The sequence below is a fragment of the Chelonia mydas genome, chromosome 4, assembly GCF_015237465.2.
Source record: "Chelonia mydas isolate rCheMyd1 chromosome 4, rCheMyd1.pri.v2, whole genome shotgun sequence".
Taxonomy (NCBI): Eukaryota; Metazoa; Chordata; order Testudines; family Cheloniidae; genus Chelonia; species Chelonia mydas.
The window spans coordinates 72,930,211-72,953,312 of record NC_057852.1 but is presented as its reverse complement, the minus strand read 5'-3'; the positions used below and the strand labels follow the sequence as shown (position 1 = coordinate 72,953,312).

General features: G+C 39.2%; 1 long non-coding RNA gene across 1 annotated transcript in view; it reads left to right on the top strand.

Annotated features, from left to right (window-relative positions):
• Nucleotides 1-14,786: 14,786 nt before the first annotated feature.
• The window catches only part of LOC122465709, a 39,215-nt gene continuing 30,899 nt past the window's right edge, over nt 14,787-23,102 (top strand). Inside the window, exons 1-2 of the long non-coding RNA XR_006290729.1 lie at nt 14,787-14,868; nt 16,901-17,033. This is a non-coding gene — a long non-coding RNA (uncharacterized LOC122465709). The remainder of the gene's footprint in view (nt 14,869-16,900; nt 17,034-23,102) is intronic.

Here is a 23,102-nt window from a genome sequence, read left to right as displayed (position 1 = left end):
TGTTTGGAAACGTCTTTCCCCCCAAAAATCCTCCCAACCCTTGCACCCTACTTCTTGGGGAAGGTTTAGTAAAAATCCTCACCAATTTGCATAGGTGACCACAGACCCAAGCCCTTGGATCTTAGAACAATGAAAAAGCATTCAGTTTCCTTACAAGAAGACTTTTAATAGAAGAAACAGTAAAAAGAAAAGGATCACCTCTGTAAGATCAGGATGGTAAATACCTTACAGGGTAATTAGATTCAAAACATAGAGAATCCCTCTAGGCAAAACCTTAAGTTACAAAAAGACACACAGACAAGAATATTCATTCTATTCAGCACAGCTTATTTTCTCAGCCATTTAAAGAAATCATAATCTAACGCATATCTAGCTAGATTATTTACTAAGTTCTAAGACTCCATTCCTGTTCTGTCCCCAGCAAAAGCCTCACCCAGAGAGCCACAGACCCTTTGATGTTCTCCCTCTTCCCAGCTTTTGAAAGTATCTTGTCTCCTCATTGGTCATTTTGGTCAGGTGCCAGTGAGGCTATCCTAGCTTCTTAACCCTTTACAGGTGAAAGGGTTTTTTCCTCTGGCCAGGAGGGATTTAAAGGTGATTAGCCTTCCCTTTATATTTATGACAAGTGCATTTTAAGGAGTGATTACAATAAAGACAGAATGGTCTGCTGGTACACAAGAGATGGAAGATGGCTCCACACTTTGGGGCAGCATGGAAGAATCACATGAATGGGAGAAAGATACAATGGGCCCAATTCATTGTTGCCCTCCATCTTGTATAGTCACTTCCACCAGTGCCAAGTGCAGATATAACTGATGCAAAGTGCTACCATTCCAAATTGATAGCATATTATACTGTGACTACATAAGGTGCATGGTAACAATGAACAGGGCCCAAAAGGAGCAGTTAAACAGGAGGCTTATGTAGAACAAATGGAGTGAGAAGTGGAAAAGAAAAAAATATAATAGTAGAGTTATAAATAGGTGGGGAATTGCGACAACAATTTTGTGTGAACCAGAGGCTCAGGCTTGAAGCAAAAGGAAAGAAGGAGCCAATGAAAGCACATTGTTGTATGATCAGGAACCCTGCACTGCTGTTCTTTTTCTGTTTGACTCCCAATACTTTAGCCAAGCTCTCAAACTGAGTATCCTCACTCCCTGCCAAGGCAAGGAATTGGAGCAAGTGTGTGAGAACAAGAAGCTGATACTAGGCTTTCCAGCTTCCTGTTCAGGATACAGGGGTCAGAGTTAGATAAGTGGACCACGAGAGGACTTCTCCAGGAGATGGAAACAGGAGAGGAAAACGAGTTGCTAATGGGTTCCTTGTACCCTGCTTCCTGCCAGGAACAGGGATGAGTTTGAGGAAGTTTTCTTCTCTACAGTTTTTTATCTTGTTCCCCAAAGAGCAGAGTGGTAGCAAATAGTTTTCTCTCTTCCTTCTCTCTCATTCCTCTCCTGTTGGATCCTTCCCCAGTAAGTGAAGCACAGCAGGTGCACAGATAGTTGGAGAGCTGGGAAGGAAGAGGAGTTTTCTACTGCTGCCACTGCTCCATAACTCAGGAGGGGAGGAGAAAACAATGTGCTACTTAATATTCTTATGCAACATTAATTTGAGGTGAAGGTGAAACTGTGGGGAAAGACCTGGGAATAAAGACCAGAGGAGGGAAGTCAGGAATTAGTAGGGTGGGAGAGCCAAGGACGTGAGAGACACAGAGAGAAAACATTCTCAGTCTACAGAGTAACAGCCGTATTAGTCTGTATTTGCAAAAAGAAAAGGAGTACTTGTGGCACCTTAGAGACTAACCAATTTATTTGAGCATGAGCTTTAGTGATGAAGTGAGCTGTAGCTCACGAAAGCTCATGCTCAAATAAATTGGTGCCACAAGTACTCCTATTCTCAGTCTAGAGGGTCATCTGTGGAAAGAGCTTCCAGAGAAGATTGGAATGATACAATCTGATCAACCCATGGCTTGCTGCAAGAGCCTCCTGTTTGATAAAACATTCCCAATAAATCAGGGCACAACCACCGTAACCAGCATGAGGCAGGCGGGGGGAGGAAGGAAGTAAAAGAAAAGGGGGAAAATGTATATTCCGTTCCCATATAGCTCTTCCCATAAGCAGAGAAGGGATATGAACACCAGACATTCTGAAGTCCACTAGGGTCTTTGCTATGCAGATCTAATTTACCTGGAAAGGACTCGGATTCTATGGTGAATGACACTATTGAGATTCCAGATATGGTCATATAAATAATCCAAGCATATTAACATACATTATAACTAAAATTCATGGCATTTAACTCTTTCAAGGTACTGTGTATGAGAGAATACATTTGAATGGAAATTGCCTGTGAGAACTGTGAGAGACAATTGCAGGTATATGACAGAATTCTGCAAAAGTGAAAGGGATATCATGTGGCGTCATGTAGCTGTACAATATGCCATGCTGTACATTTCACTCATATGTATACTAAATGATAAAATCCTTACTGTTTTCTTTTCAAAACTAGCCTCTTCTTGCCAGTAAGCATGAATGTCATGAAGAAAAGACATATGAGTTACATAATATTTGGCTTTATTGCAATATGTAACCTCTTGATATACATGCTCTGGGGTGATCCACGATGGAACAATGTTTCATTGATTAGGAAGCCTGGTACTTCTGCATAATCATAACTGTGCTTCAGATAATGCTATTGCCAGTATATTTTTATGTACTAAGTCTGATAACATGTTTAGCCCTGTACAAGATGAAATAAAGAGAATTCCTTCCTTGCAGAGTATACAACCTAAGGTCCCAGTCCTACAGACAGTTATGTATGAATAACTTGCGTAACAATGAGCAAGCTCCTGGGGACATAACTACTATTTTGAGCTAACAGAATTGATTCATATGACGAATAAAAGAGATTACTGGCCAGTATGTGAAAGGAAGAATGCAGAGGCGACATTGCGGGATTATGTTACTCCACCGGATTTGCTGTTCAGTTTGTACTACGCAGGCTCACATGGACTGAGCATGCTCAGTAACACTGCTGAAGCTGGCTGCCCTCACTCTGCCCTCCCTCCCACTATCAGCAGGCACAAGTCGGCTCTGGAAGAATGTAGAAAGGGATTATTTACTGTTTATTTGCACCGTGCCTAAAGTGTGCTAAAGGACTTACAAACAAGAAGACCAGAACCTGTCTGCAAGGAATTTGTATTCTAAATACCTGATACGGGGGGGAAGGAGGGGAATAAAAGGGTGTCATAGTGTAGGATGGCTCTTTATTGGTCTTAGCCCCACCTGTGATTAATTAGCTGTTTCCCAGATAATGGGTTTGATTTATTTTACTGGTATTCATACAACCATTATATTACAAGGGCACAGATAATATAAACAAGGTTTCCTACAACTGAATAGGAAAGAGCCCTTAGTCCATGTTTTTACAGATTAACTTCAAAAACACAAAGATCAAAACCAGAACATTCTGAAATGCAAAGATGACTGTGACAGATATGCACTATCCTGGATAAACCTTATTGAATTAAGTTTAATACTTTTGGGTTCTATTGTATTAAAATGCAATTGTTTGTGTGTTATTGTGAGATAGCATGCAACTTCTCTAAGAGGAGGAAGTATGCTAAAGTAATTCCTCCAGTTATCCGCCCTTTGAAGCTTTGCCCCATGGAAAGGACCCACTATCTGGCTGATACCTATTCACGGTCTCGTCAAAGGTTCAATTGGATTCTCAAAAGACCAGAAGACAATGAATGGATGTTGGGATAAATAATCTGGTGGTAAACTAACCCAGGGCTCTTGTTCTGATACAGCAAATGGATGGGACCTCCAGTCCATGGATGGCCCCAGTCCATAGGGAAGGGTTGGAAGGACTTTGCTTACTAAGGCCCCATAATACTATGCTTTTTTTCTGAGCAAAGGGTGTGATGAACTTGAAACCACAGGAAAACCCTTGGGTGGGCTTTGAAGGACTGATCCTGCCAAAGGCCATGTTGGAGATAAGCTTGTTGGAATGTCTGTAGGTTCTTTTATTGTTTTTAATGTTTTCTCTGTAGTGTTTTTACCTTAAGAATAAAACAGGCTTGATTAGAAAGAACAGTGTGGTAACTTAGAACTGTGGACAATTATGCTGTTTGTCTCTGAAGAGAAAGCAAGCAGGCCCGCTTAGGCAGATTGTTTTTTGCTGGGAATAACACAGTGAGGGCGGGGAACTGTTCAGCTTCGATATATCCCCATCAGGAGAGAGAGAAACATGTGTCTCCACCCAAGAGAGGTAAAGCTGGGGAGCTGGAAACCTGAGAGGGGGGTGACCTTGATGAACCACTGAGGGAAAATTCAGCTGTAGTTACCATGAACTGTGATGCTGACCATAACAGATAACATAGAATGGCCATGGCTGCTGCCAATGCTCCCTCCACATCAGGGTGGCATAAGATGGGATGGCCCTCAAAAGGAGCTGGGCTTAGCCTCACTTGTGGCTAATTATCTACCTCCCAGATAATAGGTTTGATGCCTGGGATCAGGTGATAATCTGTAGGTCATTTGTTCTTTGGATGAAAGGCTAAAAAGCAACTCAGTTAGAGGTAGGCAGGTAGTTCTCTTTAAGAGAAAGAAGTATGAAGAAATACCAGGCAGTAAAACCTGGTTTTGGGAAATGGCTGTTGAGCCTACCAAGGGACTGAAGAAACTGTAGAGTAAGGGAAAGACTTGCTTTGATATAAGGTGATACTTGGGCTGTGCTATTTTAAAAAGTCAGATCCCAGGAGGAAGTGTCATTTGACTTAAGTCTGAACGCGGTTTGATGATGTCAAGGAGGGGAAACTGAGGCAGCAGCAAGGTCTGACAGTGGCTCAGCTACAACCTGGTTACAATGGAGGAAAGACCACATGTACAGACAAGAAGTTTTGCCACAACAATTAAAAATGATATAATATGAACTCACTGTAATTTTTAAAGGAGAAAGATACTCCAGAAGTTCCTTAACACTTTTTTGTTTAAAAGAAATATTTGGTCCAAAAATATTTTTTTGTTCTTCTGCATCCTGATATTTTATTCATCTTCTTAGCTATTTGTTTTTACAAAATAAAATGTGCATAAATTGCTGACAATTCAAAGACCCAGTATGCAAACCTGAGCACATAAAAAAGATGTCTAAATCTAATATAATTATAAAACTGTATTTAGGCATGCAAAAAAGGTATGTACATACCTTAATTCTGACTTGTGCCTCCAAATGCAGGTCCTGTTATGACATTCACATTGAAAACTGCACCCACACTTTGATTTCAAGGAACTGTAATTAGTAAAACATAATATTGGGAACATAATTCTGATATCAGGGTCCTAGTCTTTGTCCCCATTGAAATCAAGGACAAAATCACCAAATCACTAAATTAGGGCAAAATCAGACAGCAGACATGTCTTAGCAGGTTATTGAAATGTCCTCATTTATTTCATTTGTGAATTGAAATCTATTGGTTAAATGCCAAAATGCTTATTTTAGTTTTTCCTTACACTTTAAACTTGTGGTGTTTCACAGCTACTGTGTACCTTCTGATGAAATAAGTTGTTAATGCACATATTGATAGTGGAAATTTTTCTGTATATTTCAAATGCACCACTGTGTAGATTGTGTATGTGAAAGACAGAAACAAAGAGTACAAAACTGCCAAAGATTCAAAAAGTAAAATATTTTCATTTCGGACCACTGCAGTTTTATACCATAATAAATCTCATTCAGTGAAAAACAGCCCAACTAGGATTTTCTTTTTAGCTTAATAAACTATTGTTAACTGAAGCACTAATTGGAAGTAGCAGCAGCAGATTTGCAGGCCTATGGTGTAGCCATGATGGCACATAGAATGGACTTCCATCTTGAACCGTTCCTTTCAAGTCTTTTTCCTTTGGCAAGAGTCAATACAAGAGGATTTAGGCTTCTTAAATCCTTCAAAATTGCATCTTCCAGCCTCATTTGTGGTTGACTTTGTGCTGTCCTTCCTTCAACCTCAGCTCTATAAAATGTCTGTAAAAGTATACACGGTTCTGCCCATTAGACATTGCAGTCATCTTGTTCTCATTGGGTACAAGTCTGCAACTGCCCAGGATCCTGATTGGGGAGGAGAGGTATTGTGAAATAATTATGTGCAATTTTTACAGTGCCAAAAGTCTGAGTCACATTTTGGAAACCTGTAAATGGGAAAAAACCAAAAAAAACCCGAATTAGACTAAGTTTATGTAAATATGAATTACATTGTATTTTCCTTCCGGATGTAATATTCACACATTTTGCAGAAAGTATCTTCTGCTTTTGAACCCTACAGAGGACAAAAAATGGGATCCACTTAAATGTTTGTGCTTCCTGCCATTCAACAGTATTATATTGGAACTGTGTCCTTAAGCAAAGCACTGCCATGCAATGATCTTGTTAGCCAAGCAGCATAACAATAAGAAAACAATTGCTCACTGCCAATATCTCTGATGTGAACAAGAATGAGGAGAAACTTGGCCCTGAATAATGACAACTCAATGAGAACAACAACAACAAAAAACAAAAACAGAGCTCAGCCACTGCAAAACCAGCTCAGCTAGTAATGGAATTGATAATGCATCTGTAATCTAATAAAAACCATATTCAAGCATGTTTGTCTGCCAGTTTATTTCCCACTCCCATTTGGCAAAATCTGCATGCTTTAGTGGCTAAGGTCGACAGCTACAGTGTGTTTATAAATTAAGGACCAAATTCCATCCTCAGATGTGTGTGTTTGGCTCTTGTTGGCACCAATATGAGCTATGCACGCACATCCGTGGAAGAATTTGCCTATAATAGCTAACAAATAGCTATAATAATAAACACCAAATGTCTGTACTTATCAAAAACCAGGCACATGCAAAATAGAGTGGCTTGACATTTTAAGTGATGTTCTCTGTGTAACAGAGCAACTTGGGCTTGTTTCCTATTAATTCGATAATAAGCAATAAATAGGAACACCATTATTTACTTAGCTATAACATGGAGATAGTTTGGTTTGTTGAAGCTAAGTCCATTTTATTGTGGACAGATGTTTTAACTGTGACATCTTCCTTCCATCATTTGTATTGCCATCTACCTCTCATTATGTCAGAAATGGGGGGCAAAGCTGCTTCTTCTTTTGTAACCCCAACACATACATGAATTATGGAATGGAGCAGCAGCTGCGTCTTGGGGGAGGGTAGGACTAATTGATATCTCATAAGAGCACATTGGCATGCAGGAACAGCACATGGCCATATGAGAATGAGGAGAGCATGAATGCTTCGCGGGCTGCACTAGTGGGAGTCCATCATGGCTGCTGCCTTGTTTGAGCTTTTGGCACAAACCTAGGAATAAGTGGTGCAAGTGTGTTTTTTTTCCAGGAACAATATGGAGTCCAAATTTTGAAAGTCTTAAATCAAAGAACAAAGCCAGCTCTGTTTTCTGTTGCTAGTTTCAGGATCCTGGATTCTCCTAAAATTTTAGCTTTAGTATGGCCCTTGAGAACAGTGAAAGTGCTCCAGCATATTCTGGGGAGAGGACTGCCTGATGAAAAGTTACTATTATTTGTATAGCTCCATAAAAGTGCGTGGTGCTTCATGAAATAAAGATGGAGTCCCAGCCCAGAAGGGCTCATACCCTAAGGCTCTGATCTGTCCAGGCAAGCCCCTATTCAGAGCCCCAGTGGCTCTGTACAAGTGCAGATGTCTGCCAGAGTTATTCAGACTGGAGAATCCAAGCCTAAATTAAGGCAAGAATGGGAGAAGATGGCAAATATTATTAATTATAATTCGTAGTATTGCTGTAGCACCAAGGACTCCCAGTCATGGACCAGGGCCCCATTGTGCTAGGCTCTGTATTAACATCAAACAAAAAAGAGAGTTCCTGCCCCAAAGATAGGGATTGAGAGGCAAAGGGACTATGCAACCACAGCAAGATCATGTGGTCACTTAGGTGGGTGAAGCATGCAATTTAAGAAGAGTTACATTGTGGTGCCATTTGTCTGGTTTTTTTAATTATAAAACAGTGGTTAATCCCAGTGTTTGGAGGAAGAATTTGGAGCATGAAAGCAGGAGTGTGAAAAGACAAATAACCAGGTGAACAAATAGGGTGAATAAAGTAGGTATGGCAGGTGAGGAGGAAGGCGTGAAAGGAGTTGGGATAGGAGTGATCAAAAAGCTCTTCCTATTTCCTGTTATGTTGTCTTTTCATCTGTCCCTGTGGAGAAAGCTTCCCCTTTACCAATGGTATATGGAGAAAAATTAAAACCAGACAGCTTTAAAAGCTGAAGTTACAGCCAGATTAAATGATTTTTAACCATGTCTTTACTATTGGTGTTTAAAATATTTAAGGATTTTCAAACTATTTCTATTCTATTTTAATTGGAAAGAAGTCAAAGCTAAGCCTGTTCAAGCAGCTTTGCGGTCTGTTTTTAAAATAACAAGTTAGACTTTTCTCCTAATTTTTCAGACTAGGAAAACATGTCAGGCGCATACAGTATTATAGGAGAAAAGTAAATAGTAAAAAGTAAATAGTAGCGTATATCATCTACATTTAATTGTTCTGCTTCATGGTTATATGAGAAGGCACAGATCTCTCCTTTCTGGAGAGAGATTGTTTTAAAACTTGAGTCTTCACAATAGTGGAAATTATAGGAATTATGCCTGAGATGATTGTCATGAAGATAGAGATTCTGGTCTGTATGTGTAAATATTTGAGAGAACTAATCAAATCATGTTAAAAAGACTGCCTACAAAAAGGCAAGGTTTTTACTTTCCTGCCTACAAATGGAAATTTTTACTCTTTTAAAAGCTCTGCTAACAGATGTTAAGTGGGAAGAGATGTATTTTATATGAGGCAAATGGTACATTAGGATTTTGCTCCTTGTTTCTTGTATGGTGAGAGAAATACCAATATAGATCACAAACCTAACTTACGCTCTGCACATGGGATTAGCAGTTTTGAAAATAATCACAGTTACCCTGTCTCTCTTCTCTATGTCAAATGTCCATTGGCTTGTAAAATGCAGTTCATAGGCTAAAAGCAGGAAAAGTTCTAGTTTCCTATGTTTTGCTGGTGAAACTGATATGAACATGAGCACAAGTTTCTGATTTCAAAGAAGTTGAAAGTTAATTAGGTTCCACAATAAATCTAAATAGTTCTCTGCAGCTGGGTGCAGATGAAGGAAAACAATAGAAAGGCTCTCAGTGAGTTATCACTATCACAAGATTTTTTTTTCCCCCCCAAGAAAAAACCTTCAGGAAAAAGTCTTTATCTTATCACAAAATACAAACAGTTTATTGTAGCATTGTGTTGTTTCTGTAATGAGACAAGTCTGTGGAAAACTATAGTCTTCTTGTTTGTATGTAGTAGAGATGTGAATGTAGTAGGCAGGAGTTTAGCAATATACTTAGATTGTTTACCTCACCATGAGTACTGAATACAGGAGTTTGTTTGGCTTGTCTTTCCTAAATTAACTTCTGTAAAAGGTACAGGTTTTCAAGTAAAGTGTTTCATGGTGAAGGTAGAGCTAGTCTGCAAGGAGACCAAATGTGGCTGAGATTACCTCCAGCTTTCATCCTCAGAAATGCGCCCCAAAATTAATTCTGTGGGGCAAAAGATTCGTCCACAAAAGAATACTGGCCTCATGACCATAAAATGCCAGGCAACAAAAGAACTCATATAATGACTTTTTTAATCCTAAAACATTGAGTCAGAAGGCTACAGCTACAGAACTGCCATTTTGTTTGAGCACTTCGTATGACTTACAATAACTAAAGCCAATAAACATCAGATTAGGAGACAGGCATTGTAAAAGAAATAAATTGACAGCACTGGCAAAATGTAAATAGTAGTGTCTCCAGAGAAAGCAGGCTAGAGTCCAAACTTGAGGAAGCAGAGCAAACTCCATCAACAGAAGTTGTGACAAAACCTCAGGATAAAAAGGCTGGATACTTAATTAAAATATTAATGGCTACAATGAAGAAGACTAAAGCCATATTGAATAAAATAGACTCTAGTACACAGAGTTTATACAAATATAAATTGGTTAGTCTCTAAGGTGCCACAAGTACTCCTTTCCTTTTTGCGAATACAGACTAACACGGCTGCTGCTCTGAAACCAGAGTGTATACAAATATTTATAAGGATGTTGCAAATGATCAAAGGAGCAAAAGATATTCCAAGCATCTTAGAGAAATTGGCTCCATGGATTCTTAATTTAGACCCCTTAAAAGATCCAGTTTGTCTCCTATTTAGTGTTTGTTGAGTGCCTAGCACAGTGGAGCACCATTTTTGTTTGACCCTTAGCATTACCTTAATAAACAATAATAATAAATATGAGGAGCCACCTTATTTTATTACTAACCACCCACCTGTTTAAATTAAAATGCTGAGACTGATGTTTTGAGAACTATTATCTGTTACAGAAATACAAAATACAGAATGTATTTTACCAGCAGCCAAGTTGTGAAAGATAGATCTTACGCATTGTTTAGCATATTTTTTTCCACACTAAGTCCAGGAATTCAAGCCAAGCAATATATATTTGTAACAATAAAAAAGCTTTCAGGCAGAATTTCAAAAGTACTTAAATGACTTAGGAGCACAAGTCCCACTAACTTACAAATTACTAAACCTCTTTTGAAAATTTCAACCTTTTATGCAGACAAGAGCTTAATCTGGATTTCTTTTCTCAGGTAAATTGAGGGTTGACATGAGAGGAAATAATGCTATTTCTGGGATGGAGATTCTGCTGAATCGCTGAAGGAATTCAAATTGCATCAAATTTGCAGTTCTAAATTCTATGAGCCAGAGTGACTTGTTGAGATTTAATTCTCATTAATTGTATCATTATTATAAAATAATTCACCTCAAAGGACATGGGAAATATAACACTTTACACAGAAGCTAATGGCTTGTTTTCCTCACTTTAAGGAAATCCAAACTCATTGAAATTAACTGAAGGACTTCCATTAAATACAAAGTATTAGGACTAAAATGCTTAGATGCTTTGCTTCTTAAATACATAAGGCCAGAGTCTCTCCTGAACCAAGATGCGCTCAGCACAAGAGAAAAAAGAGGGAGAGCCAGCTGTGGCTCTCCAATTATCAAACTGCCCCAAACCTGAAATAAGTTGGAGCTATCTCTTGGGTGCTCTTATTTATTAAACCTGGATATGGTCCCTCAGGGACCAAACCCCACTGATAACTCCTGTAGGGGAGTTCCTTTTCACTCCACCCTCTTTCCATCCCCATGCCCATTCCCCTGACATGCTTTCTATGTTGTGGAAGGTAGGGAGGTCAGAGTAGGAGCTGCCTCCACAGGCTTGAAGCAAGTTAAGAATTCACCTTTGTCACATCAAGGGCCATATTACATCCCTTTTGCACCACTGATGCAGAGGCTGAGAAACTGGGCCAACGTCTTTTGATGAAAGTATACTGCTAAGTAAAGAGTCAACACGCAGATGGTGGATGAGGAGGTCAAATGAGAGGTTTGCAGATAGACTCCTGGTCAATTATCCCTACCTCTCAATAATGAAAGAGCATAATCCATATCAGCATAGATCATTACAGCTAAGTATTGTTTATTTACAGGAGAAGAATGTGCATTTGTGTGAGTTGTTTGGGAGTTAAAAATAAAAAGTCAAAATGTTTTCATAATTGCCATTGTGTTTTCTAGTGTATTGCTAATATATTGCCCTGATCAGACATGGCACATACCTTATGCAGACATGTTAGCTGCACTACACCAGGGGTTGGCAACCTTTCAGAAGTGGTGTGCTGAGTCTTCATTTATTCACTCTAATTTAAGGTTTCACGTGCCAGTAATACATTTTAACGTTTTTAGAAGGTCTCTTTCTAGACATCTATAATATATAACTAAACTATTGTTGTATGTAAAGTAAATAAGGTTTTTAAAATGTTTAAGAAGCTTCATTTAAAATTAAATTAAAATGCAGAGCTCCCTGGACCGGTGGCCAGGACCCAGGCAGTGTGAGTGCCACTGAAAATCAGCTCGCGTGCCGCCTTTGGCATGCGTGCCATAGGTTGCCTACCCCTGCACTACACCAATATCTTTCATTCTTCTGTCACAGTGGCCTTTGAAGCTTATGGAATGTGGACCTCCATTCTGTGAGTCAGCTGCCCTGACCTAATGGAAATTTATTAGAGCTAACAAGATTTTCCACCACATTTAGAATGTTTCTGAAAAACAGGACAGATAGAACAGGATTAAATTAAGCAAAGTATAGTGGACATCCACTCTTCTCATGCTGCACAAAGCAGAATGCTTTTACTTAATCGTCTGACACAGATACACAGCAAAGAGTTTTATGGATAGATATTTTGATGTGTTTAGATAGTGTGATCACTCATACTAGGATGCAGCAAAATGCATGTATGCACTTACACAAACAGACTATTGCATATGCTAAATGGGCAACTGCATTTTCAATTACTTGATTTGCATGTGTAAATGCATGTTTTACATGACGTAAGAGAGGCTGCTGTGCTACTAAATTTGTCATTTAATTGACAAGAAAATGTCATCAGACCCATTTTTTCTTCAAGTACTTTACATAAAAAAGTGACTACACTGCAGTAGTAGGTAAGGGGGGAAATTGCAGTCTGGAGCTTAGCATTGACTATGACAGGTGAAACATTTTCTTTAGGAACTGGGCTATAAAAATCAGATAATTAATTCGGATCTATTACCAGTGCACCAGGGAAGAAATATAGTGTAGGATTTACCTGGGACTGTCACTTGTGAAATTTGCTTATTAACTAAAGCTCCTATTCCCTTCAGAAAAAGTCATTCATTAATGAAAAAGTGCTTACATTGATCTGACTTCAAAGGGACCATTAGTGGAATAAGGTACTACTCAGTGGCCAAGATTTTCAGACGTGACTGGTGATTTTTGGGTGCCTTAATTTTGGGGTGCCAACTTGTGACACCTTAAAGGGCCCTAATATTTAGAAAGTACTGAGCACCTGCCTTCTGGAAATTAGGCTTCTCTCAGATGTCTGTTTGCTCCCTCCCCGCATATCAATAGTCACTTTGGAAAGTCTTGTCCAATGTGAGTAAGGGTCAAGAAAAGTGGCCACTATGCAATAAGCCCCCAGGCCATAACTTCTTCATGGCAGGGACCTGTATGCTGACAAATCAGTAAAATTCCATGCTCATCAGTGGTGCTATATAAATAATTGTACCATTTATTAGATACATATCTAACATACTATATATACAGAGAGATTTGATTAAGTCTGTTGGTTGATGTGGATACATATGAGCATGAGTGCATGTTTTTGGTAATGTCATAGCTCCCCATAGAAGTAAAATATGCAAACCTGCCAAAACTTCATGACTTCCTCAGTAATCCATGACTTTAGAAATCAGCTTCAGGGTCACGTACAATATCTTTAATTTCTTCTGTTGAGTGCAGGCATAAATGTTTAATGGTCTCTACGGATGGTGAAAAACACTGAAGGGAAATACAATCCCTGTGAAGATGATGAAACTATTGAAGAAGAGCCAAGATAGATAATAAATAACATAAAAGAAAGACCCTGTTCTCGAGTGTTCCCTCAGAACTGTTCCATTTGGTTGGGTGTGGTGCATCAACTGGATTGGATACAGAAAGCAGCAAACATTATCAGCCACTGTGGCTATGATTTTGGAATGTGTGTTGTGTATACAACTGCAGAACTGGGTGGAAAAACTAATTCTGTTTTGTGGAGTATTTTGAAATTTGGTTTTATTCTAATTCAAAGAGCTGTGTGTAAGCTCAAAAGCTTGTCTCTCTCACCAATGGAAGTTGGTCCAATAAAAGATATTACCTCACCTATCTTATCTCTCTAAGGGTTAAAAATACACATTTGCTTCCCAAGGAAAGACTCGGCATATGTGATTTAGACCAAGCAAGGTAACTGACTATGTTTGGGAGTGGGAGATAACCTGTTCATGGATAGTTAAAAGAGCTGTACTGGTGTCTCCAAGGAGTAAGCTAGGGAACACCCAAGTGACTCCCTTCATTAACTGGGCTGAAAGGAATTAGAGCACAGATGGATCTCTCATGGCTTGGAGAGGCTAGGGTTTAGAGTGGGGATATGTTGACAATTCCAGCCTTTGACAAGAGGAGACAGAGAATGGACTAGTGACCTGGGTTGTGGCACCTAACTTTTAGGCACCTAACTTTTAGGCACAGGAACACTATTGCAATCCCCAAAGCCTGAGTTAGGTACCTAGGCTAATGAAGGGGGAGAGATAGATGCCTTTCAAAGCAGTCTAGAATGCCAGCACACTAGGCAAGAAGCCACCTAAGCTAGCCAATGGGAGATGCTGACCAGAGGTGTGTGTGCTAAACCCCACTCCTCTCATGGAGTCTGGGCTGAAGAAATGCATCCATCTCTGCTTGCGATCCACAAACTAGGGAAAGATAGGTGTTTTGGCTGCCTACATTGCATGCAGGGCCTGAAACAAAATGACTGCAGGCAGGGGGAGAAAGAGGACATCCCTTATAAACTTCACCCAAGTGAGCAGGGTACTCACCCAGAATGTGAAAGACCCCCCAAGAAAGGTAAGGGGATTTGAACAGGGTTCAGCCAGCTCTTAATTGAGTGCCCTAGCCACCAGGCTATGAAATATTCTGATGTGGGTTATCTCAATCTCTCTTATTGAAGATGTTCCTCTTTAATTAACTAATTGAATAATTAAATACAAATTGGCCTAGAGAAAGAGTTAGAATGACTCTACAGCTATGGGGTTCAAGCACTCACCTGAGAGGTAACAGTTCACACTTCAAATCCTTTCTCCCCGGCAAGAGAAGGGGGGACTCCTATATCCTGGCCTAAAGTCTATAAGGTAAGCCATCTTTCCCCCCCAGCTGTTTTGTGTGAACTCACTAGAGGGGCCTGACCTGCTAGGTGGCCCCTGAGCAAGCCTAATGGATCGGAACCCCCAATACCTATCATTCCCGGTTTGTGAATCACTCTGGGGCATAAATTGGAGATTGGCATTTGGACACCTATCATGAGACATCTATGATCAGTGCACATGCTCAAGTGGGAGAGAGGCACCCAGGTGTCTGGAGTGAGGCTGCAGTGCACATAGCCAGAGGCAAAAACTTAGGCACTGAGTGAATGTAGGTGCCTACAGAGTTAGGCAGCAACTGAGTGGGAGTTTTGTGGATCAGAGTGGTGCCTAAAAAAAGGACTTAGGTACCTAAGTATCTTTGTGGATTGCACTCCTGCTTCCTTCCCGTCTGTCTCAAATTCCCACTTCCTTGAGGTCAGTTGACTCTGAATCACAAAGTACCAGAGTGTGGTTCTGACTCTGAATTAGAACTCTGAGAGTTCCCCGTCTATTGTGTGATGTTTTCCTATGTAGGGGACAAATTGGCCCTCTGGGTCTTTGTGCAGGTGCAGGGGTGCATCCCCAGAGAACAGCTTGTGGGACTGAGGGCCTAGACATGAACTGTTGTTATGCCAATGCTATAAAAATGTCTCTGACAAAATGTGGCACAATATATGTCAAAGATATGCACCCACAATTCTCGCTCTGATGGCAGGAGTCACAGTATGAAAGCATAGGCTGGAAGCCTTCCGATTTGTATTAGAAACAGAATCTGTTAACTTCCTAAAAGGAAATACCGTATGTAGACTTATCCAGTGAGTGACTTGCAGCAAAAATACTAAGCTAATATAATCAAAACCATTTAGCTGTAATTTTTGCAGTGCTCATTGATAGTACATGTTCTCCGACTCTAAATGTGTTTTGGATTTATTTAAGGTTTTCAGTAATTGGACCTGGTTTTAATTGGGCCAGTGCAACAAGCAGTTGCAGTTGTTTTACTGCCTTAAAGAACTTTTAAAGAAATGTGATTGAATAGTTGAGTTTAAACACTGAAAAAAAAATGAAAGGAATTAATTGTTTAATTGTTTATTTACTAAATAAAGTCCAGATCTTGTCCATGGCCATGGATGGGTCTTACCCATTAAAATTTTTGTTGCTGTGCTGTAGAAAGGGATGCAAGAGTTGGGTTTCCTGGACTGAGGTGCCATATTTGGCTCCTACAGGTTTTCCCTCCACCCTTCCATTCAGGGAAGTTGAGGACATGCTGGGAAAGAGCAGGAGGTTTACCCCAACCCCATGAAGACCCACAGCTGGTCTGTCAATATGCACACTAAAGTCTAAATCTGCATCCCTTGAAGTCAACAGAATTACTCCCATTGACCCCAGTGGATTTTGGATCAAGCCCTGGGTAGAGGGTTTGGCCCTATGTGGACTTCATAAAACCATTAAGCATTTGGAAGAAAATAATCCTGCTTTATGAATAATGTTAAGAAGGAATGAAAAGTCCCACAGTCCTGTGAGTACTGTATTTAACTACATGATGCTCCATTCAAAATACTAAACATGTCAGCTAATGAAACCGAAGGTAGCTATACTTTAGCACGTATTTGTGTTAAAACACGGAAGAGACGTGTAGATTTACTTTCACATTGTGTAATTTTTTTTCTGCTGTGCATCTTTGCATAATGCAATTCTTTAAAAACAGAACTAACTGGTCAGGAAATTATTTCTTTTCCCATGAATAATATAAACAGTAATGTGATAATTCTGCTGCACTACAACACCTCAGGTGCTGAGTCCACTGCACCCTCTAACTCAATGGGTATTTGAAGGAACCTTCCCTTTCCAAGAATATATAAGGGAAATTTAGTGCATAAGAGAGGACACTGGAAGTGCAAACAGTAAATTCCTAAACATTACTAGATTCTCTGTCTTTGAAATCGAATTTGGTTCAAGTGAGACTTGTCAGAGGCAGAGAGGAATTCAAAGTAAAATGAAAATGAATGATTTCTTTGTATTATTTACATGAAATTGAAAATAGTGATGGAATGAGCAGTTATCAAAATGCCTGCTGTATTCAGAGAAAGAATGGCTGAAATCTGTACCTAATACAGTGGAGAATTTGACAAGAAAATGCTGTTCTTAAATAATGTGTCACCCATACGGCTGCCAAGGTTAGTAATTTTATAGATTATATGTCAAATAAATGTGATTAGTTTGATATAATTTAAAACTGTAATGAGGCTGCTTTCACTTAATCTTTTTTTAAAAAATGTTCCAAGTTTTATATCCGCGAATGGCCATTCTTTGCTTCATGTAACATGTTTTACTGTTACACTTTTGCTGATTGTGTGGCTAATTGCCCTGTTATGCATGCATTAATCTGTGTACATGAATTCTATGTGTCTTTCAAAAAAAAAAAAAGTCCACAGGAAAGGCATTGCTTTCACAAAGTGTAAACAAAATGTTGATGTTACATAGGATGTAAATTATTCAGGAGATGGTCCAAATACTTTGTTTGATATTAAAAAGTCAGCATTACGGCTAAGCAACATTGAAATCAAAATTAGAAATGGGGAAAGATACTATTAGTTAGAATAGCTACAAGTAGAGAAAAGGTATTAATGCAAACTGGTGCAGTATTTTTCACTGGTTCATTTGCCACAATTTTGCATTTTGAATGTTCAGGTTTTTTTTCACAAAAATCTTAGGAGACTGAAAATTGAAGCAGGTAAACAATTGGGGGGGAAATGGTTATATTTGAAAATTTACACTTGTGAATTTTCAATCTGAAGTGAAAAGGTGTCTCTATATGTATATTCAGTTCACTAAATTAGACCATGCTATTCTTATCAAGGGGATACACAAACACCATCTTGCATCTTTTCCCAAATGGCTAGATACTAGAGAAAGTTCTGAACTCTTCAAATATATTTTATCAAAATAATTTTTTTCAGGTTAATTCTCTGCTCAGATCCACAATTAGGTCAGCTTGTCCCATAATTTCCCAGCAACCTTTTCTAGAGGTTGGCCCTTTACATTTGGCAGAGCCAAGCAGCTGTGACCTATTGTGGTCATTTTGTAACAGTCTGCTGCATATCCCTCATATCCACTGGTAAGCATTCTTAACTTCCGTTGTGCTTTTTTTCCCTTCTGTCTATGATTCAAAGGTAGGGCTTTTACTTCCTGTGGGAGTCTATTCTAATATCTTCACTGTTAGGAAATGTCTTTGGCATTCCATCTAAATATTACTTTGATTAATTTTATCTCCATAATTCTAGCTATACCCTTATGTGCCAACCAATGTAATTCCTTTTTACTTGGTATTTACACCCTTCAAATACTTGTACACAGTTACCACATCCGCCCTTAGTACTGTCTGGCCATGTTATACTTATTTAGTACATCTGAGCTTTTCTCACAAAAGTTAGTTTGCCTAGCACTTGAGCCAATTTTTGTTACACTGATAAGCATTTGGGGGTGTAATAATAAGGAACGAGAGCGATCTCGCTAGTCTATTAACAAATCCAGTATCAGCCCTGCACATTCTGTTCCTGTTTAACCAGGTGTTAAATTATAACTTTATACTAATAATCATTCATAAAAACACAAAGGAGCTGCTGCAGTATCAAATGTTTGCACTGAAAGGTGTGATGGCTCATGTGAGTCATTTATTTCCTACTGTAAAATTGTATTTGCCTTAAATAAATAGTCCAGGATTTCCCAAAGGCTTTTGACTTGTAGATAAAAAAGTTTTAGGCATTATATTAACTACTAGAATTTTTCTGAATATCATTTCCTGAGGCAGTGTGACAATAGGGTGACAAAGAAATGTGGTGCTATGCAGGAGACAGCAGTATGGTTCCTAACTTGCTTCCTCACTCGCTGGTGGAGTGGGGAATCAGAGCTCTGTGAAAACACCAATTTAGTATCATGTTCCTCTGTACCCATTTCAGTTTCCCTGAACAATAATTACCAAAGGTAGAGTGTGAAAATATACAGAATTTAGGATGTCTTCACTCGGAAATGAAGCAGAGAACTTAATCCCATATCCTGCCAGCTGAATCAGCTTCTCCAATCTTGACAACTTCTATATTACTCCTCTTTTACCTTCCCTGTTTGGTATTTTGGGGACCCATCCTTTCAGTTGTGCTGCCTCATCTATCTGAAAGTTCCAATTTCTAGGCTACTGAAACATTCTTTTCTTTAAATCCCATCATAAACCCTACCTTTTCTTGATAGCCTGACTTATTCCCCCTTCCCTTCCCCTCCCCCCCTCCTGAATTGTTGTATAAATTGTAGTATATTTCCATTGGTATCTGCAACCATAGATCCTGTATGATAAGTGGAATTGGGTTCCAAAATAAATGCACAACAGATGAAAAGCATGATAAATGTATGGAAAAGTAATCCTCCCCTTTCTTAATCAGGGTAATAATGACTGACCCTGCATTCATAAATGGGTTTGTTTCAGAGCTCTGTGTGCAGCAAACAAATGAATTATTACCCATGACATTTTTTTAAAAGAAAAGAGATTACTGCAAATTTATTTTAAAAGGTAATCCTATTCCTCTTAGTCATTGTGATTCATTACCCATGACGTTTCAATAAGAAATGTACTATATATATATATATCAATGAACAGATTATCATATATATACACATATATATTTGTTCATTGATATGTGTAATCAGTGTCATACAAATACTGCATACAGTGGGAGGAAACTGGGAGAATTTGGTGTGGTTGGCTGTTACATTCAGATGCCAGATTTTTTTCCATCTTTTGACCTTTCAGTAGAGGATTTTGAAACAATCAACTAGATAAAACTTTGCATGAACAAATAAACTGAGAGTAAGAACCAGGCCACATATGTCAGCACGTGTTCAGAAAGGTTCGTGTTTGCATTGCTTGAACCTGTACACAAATTTCAGGTAGCATGGTTTCACACAGCCAGGAACTGAGGCTTTTGACTTTGTGAAGGGATAGAGGGGACATCTTCTGAAGACGGTAGAGACAATATTTAAAAAATCCTGTCACTTTCTAAAATAAACATGGAGAAGAGGAGTGTGAAGTAGATGAAGAGGAAAACTGTGGAGAACAGGGAAAGGATTTTGGAGGACGGAGGGAGGTGCAACAACATATGTAGGTACAAGTCATGTCCAGTGTCCAGGGTATACCAAGCTGTATATTATATACAATCACTGCCACAAAGATGTGAACTATTATGGTCCATGGAAGCAGATAAGGAACACAGCTATGTGACAGCACTATAAATAGGTGTGTCAAGGCTGATTCCCCACTCCTGACACTTTGAGTGCAGAAGGTGGGGGCCCTCAAGGATTCTAAAAATTAATACTTGCCACTCCAGGCCTGTATTAAACCCCCAAGGCTACAGCTTTTCTCTGACCTTGGCTTGGTAAACGCAGCCACCACCCAAGTGAAAAACTGCCTCTTGAAAATCCTGGAAAAACTCACTTGGGAAGTTTCCCTGAAGCTCCTCGGCTTTTCCACCCCTCCCTCGGGGAAGCTGAGAAAGAAAACAAACAAAAGAGAAACCCAGCTGTTACCACCAGCTAATTGGAAAACATATGCACAGACCTTTTAAGACATAAAACCAATCAGGCTCTTTAAAAAGATAAATTTTATTAAAAACAAAAAGAAAGAAAATACATCTGGAACTTAGGCTTTAGCTAGATTTTAAAAGAGCAATTCCAAACATTAAGCACCCAAAATAGCTTTCTTGGAGGTTCAGCTTAAAGGTTACAAGCAAACAAAAGCATCTGGGGCTAGCACAGAGAAGTCCACAAGCCTTACAGAAAATAAAAGAAATAAACCTAATCGCGTCTATCTAAACATTCCCTGTCCAAATGAATCCTCCTAGGTATGGACAATGAATTTTCATACCTGGTCCAAACTTTACACAGCATTCCAGCTGCCCCCGTCTCTTCAGCCCAGAGAGAACAACAGAGAGACAAAGAGAGAGTTTTTTCCCATTTTAAAAAGTTCTAGTCTTCCCATTGGCTCTTTTGGTCAGGTGCCCACTCCCTTTTCTTTACCTAGGGGACTTTTTAATCCTTTACAGATAAAGCAAGCAGCCACCAAGAGAGACTTTATAGCAAACTGGCTGGCTGGGTGTCCATAAAAGGGAGCTACCCCCTTAATTTATCACAGGGTGTTTGAGATGTAGGGTTCTCATGACATTAATATTTTTGTTATGAACAAGTATGTGGTTTTTGTAAAGACACCTGATGCACAGACAAAGTTGTTGGGGCTGAAGGAAGATTGTGCCCAAATGGTTGCTAGTGCCTTGGCGAGGAAGGATTCTGAATCAGGAAATTCTTCTCATGCAAAGTCATGTTACATATTTCATATAAAGTTAAATAACAGGTTTCTACAAAATAATGAAATTAAGAGTAATAATGCGCTAACCTAGACCATTGCTTGCTAGAGTCAGACACAGATTAAGATTTTTTTTTTTTAATTTTGAGGGGCAGAGACTCTTCTGTCTGGATCAGGACTTAGACTTAAACACAGCTCCTCTGAGAAACCAATTGGTATAGCTTCTGTTGATTAGGGTTACCATATTTTAACATTCAAAAAAGAGGACACTCCACGGGGGCGGGGAGGAGCGGGGGTATTTGCACCAGTACCTACCAACTCGTGTTGTATTAATGTGTTGTTATACTGTTATATATGCTGTGTGCTACATGTCGTCTATATTGAGTATATATAAGAAAAAGTGATATGGCCTCAAAAGTGAAGTTTAATTATTTAAAGTTTACTGTACTTCTTTATATGTAGTGAGGTCTTTCCTTTAACCATTTCTTCAGTTTTCTTTCTCCTCATGTGCCCACACATACTTCTCTGTAGATCGCATTTTTCTCAGCAGTGGCTGATTGCTCTTTAAGAAGGCATGAAAGTCTTTACAAGAAGTTTGTCTGAAGTTGTACTGTACAAGTAGAATCCCTTTCAGTGATTCAACATTCAAGTTGTTCCTTTCTTTTGTCCATTGGCTTTGCATCATTAAAAAAAATTCGCTCTACCTTTGCGTTGTGAGAAGGAATAGCAAAGAAGAACTGTGCAATCTTTAACAGTTCTGAATGACACTCAGTGTTTTTGGATTTCTCAAAATATTTGGTCCACTTCTGGTGTGCTAGCAAATTACTGAACTCTTCATCACTGTTGCAACTTTCCGTAAACTTGTTCAGGTTGCTGACCTGATCAAAACACTTCATGTCATCAATTTGCACCCCCTTATCGATCAGGTACTTGATACAAGGTTCCACATCACTCCAATTCGGTGTCTCACTTAGAGTAATCCACCTGAAACAAGAGAAGTCTTTCAGGGGTCTAAGCCACTTCTCCAAATATTCTAAGCATCTGCTGTACATTTTATCTATTTCAGCACAGAATTTGTCACACTCTTCATCAACTCCTTCCATGCAAACTTTTGTGCCAGTAGTCCCTTAACTTTCAGGGACATAAAGTTGTGAGTCTTGCATTCAAGAAGGACCGTGTGAACCGAGTTCAAACTCTTCAGCACTTCCATGACAGAATTGCTTTCCCTTTCGATTTCTTGGATGTAAGTTTGGAATACACTTATGAGTGAATGCATGTGCCAGAGGTAAATCTCACTTAATTCATACTCAAAAAATGTCTTAAGCACTGTGGGTGGTTTGTCCTGTGACAGAGAAAGAAAGACTTCAAGGCCGGAAATGTCTGTATCACCCTTGTAATGCCTGGAAATAATGACAGCCATCGTGTCTTGCTATGAGAAAGCAGCTTTCTGTATTCAACATCAACATCAACAAACTCACAGTGCTCCTTCAGGCGCTTAGTTCATTCTTTCTGCTGCATGGTGAACACAGCTGTTCAAAATGTGTGCTGGGCAACCCACACCAATTAATGTTCTCTTCTGCAACAACTTCTTTAAGTTTGCAAACACATTCTTTCCATCTTCATCACGCTGGAGTCCTCCAAACATTGCATTGCAGTTGTCACCTGTACATGCAATACACTTCTCAAACAAACCATTTTTTTCAAGCGTTTCTTTTACGTAATGAGCAATCGTGTTGGCAGTCTCATTAGGTGTGTTCTGGACCTCAATCAATTTTGACTGCAAACCGCCATTCTTCCAGTCGAAATACTGAATAATTACTGGAAATATTTTCACTGAACCATGATTGCTTCCATCTATAGCAACTCCACAGTAAGCGATGTCATTTTCTTCGAACGTTTT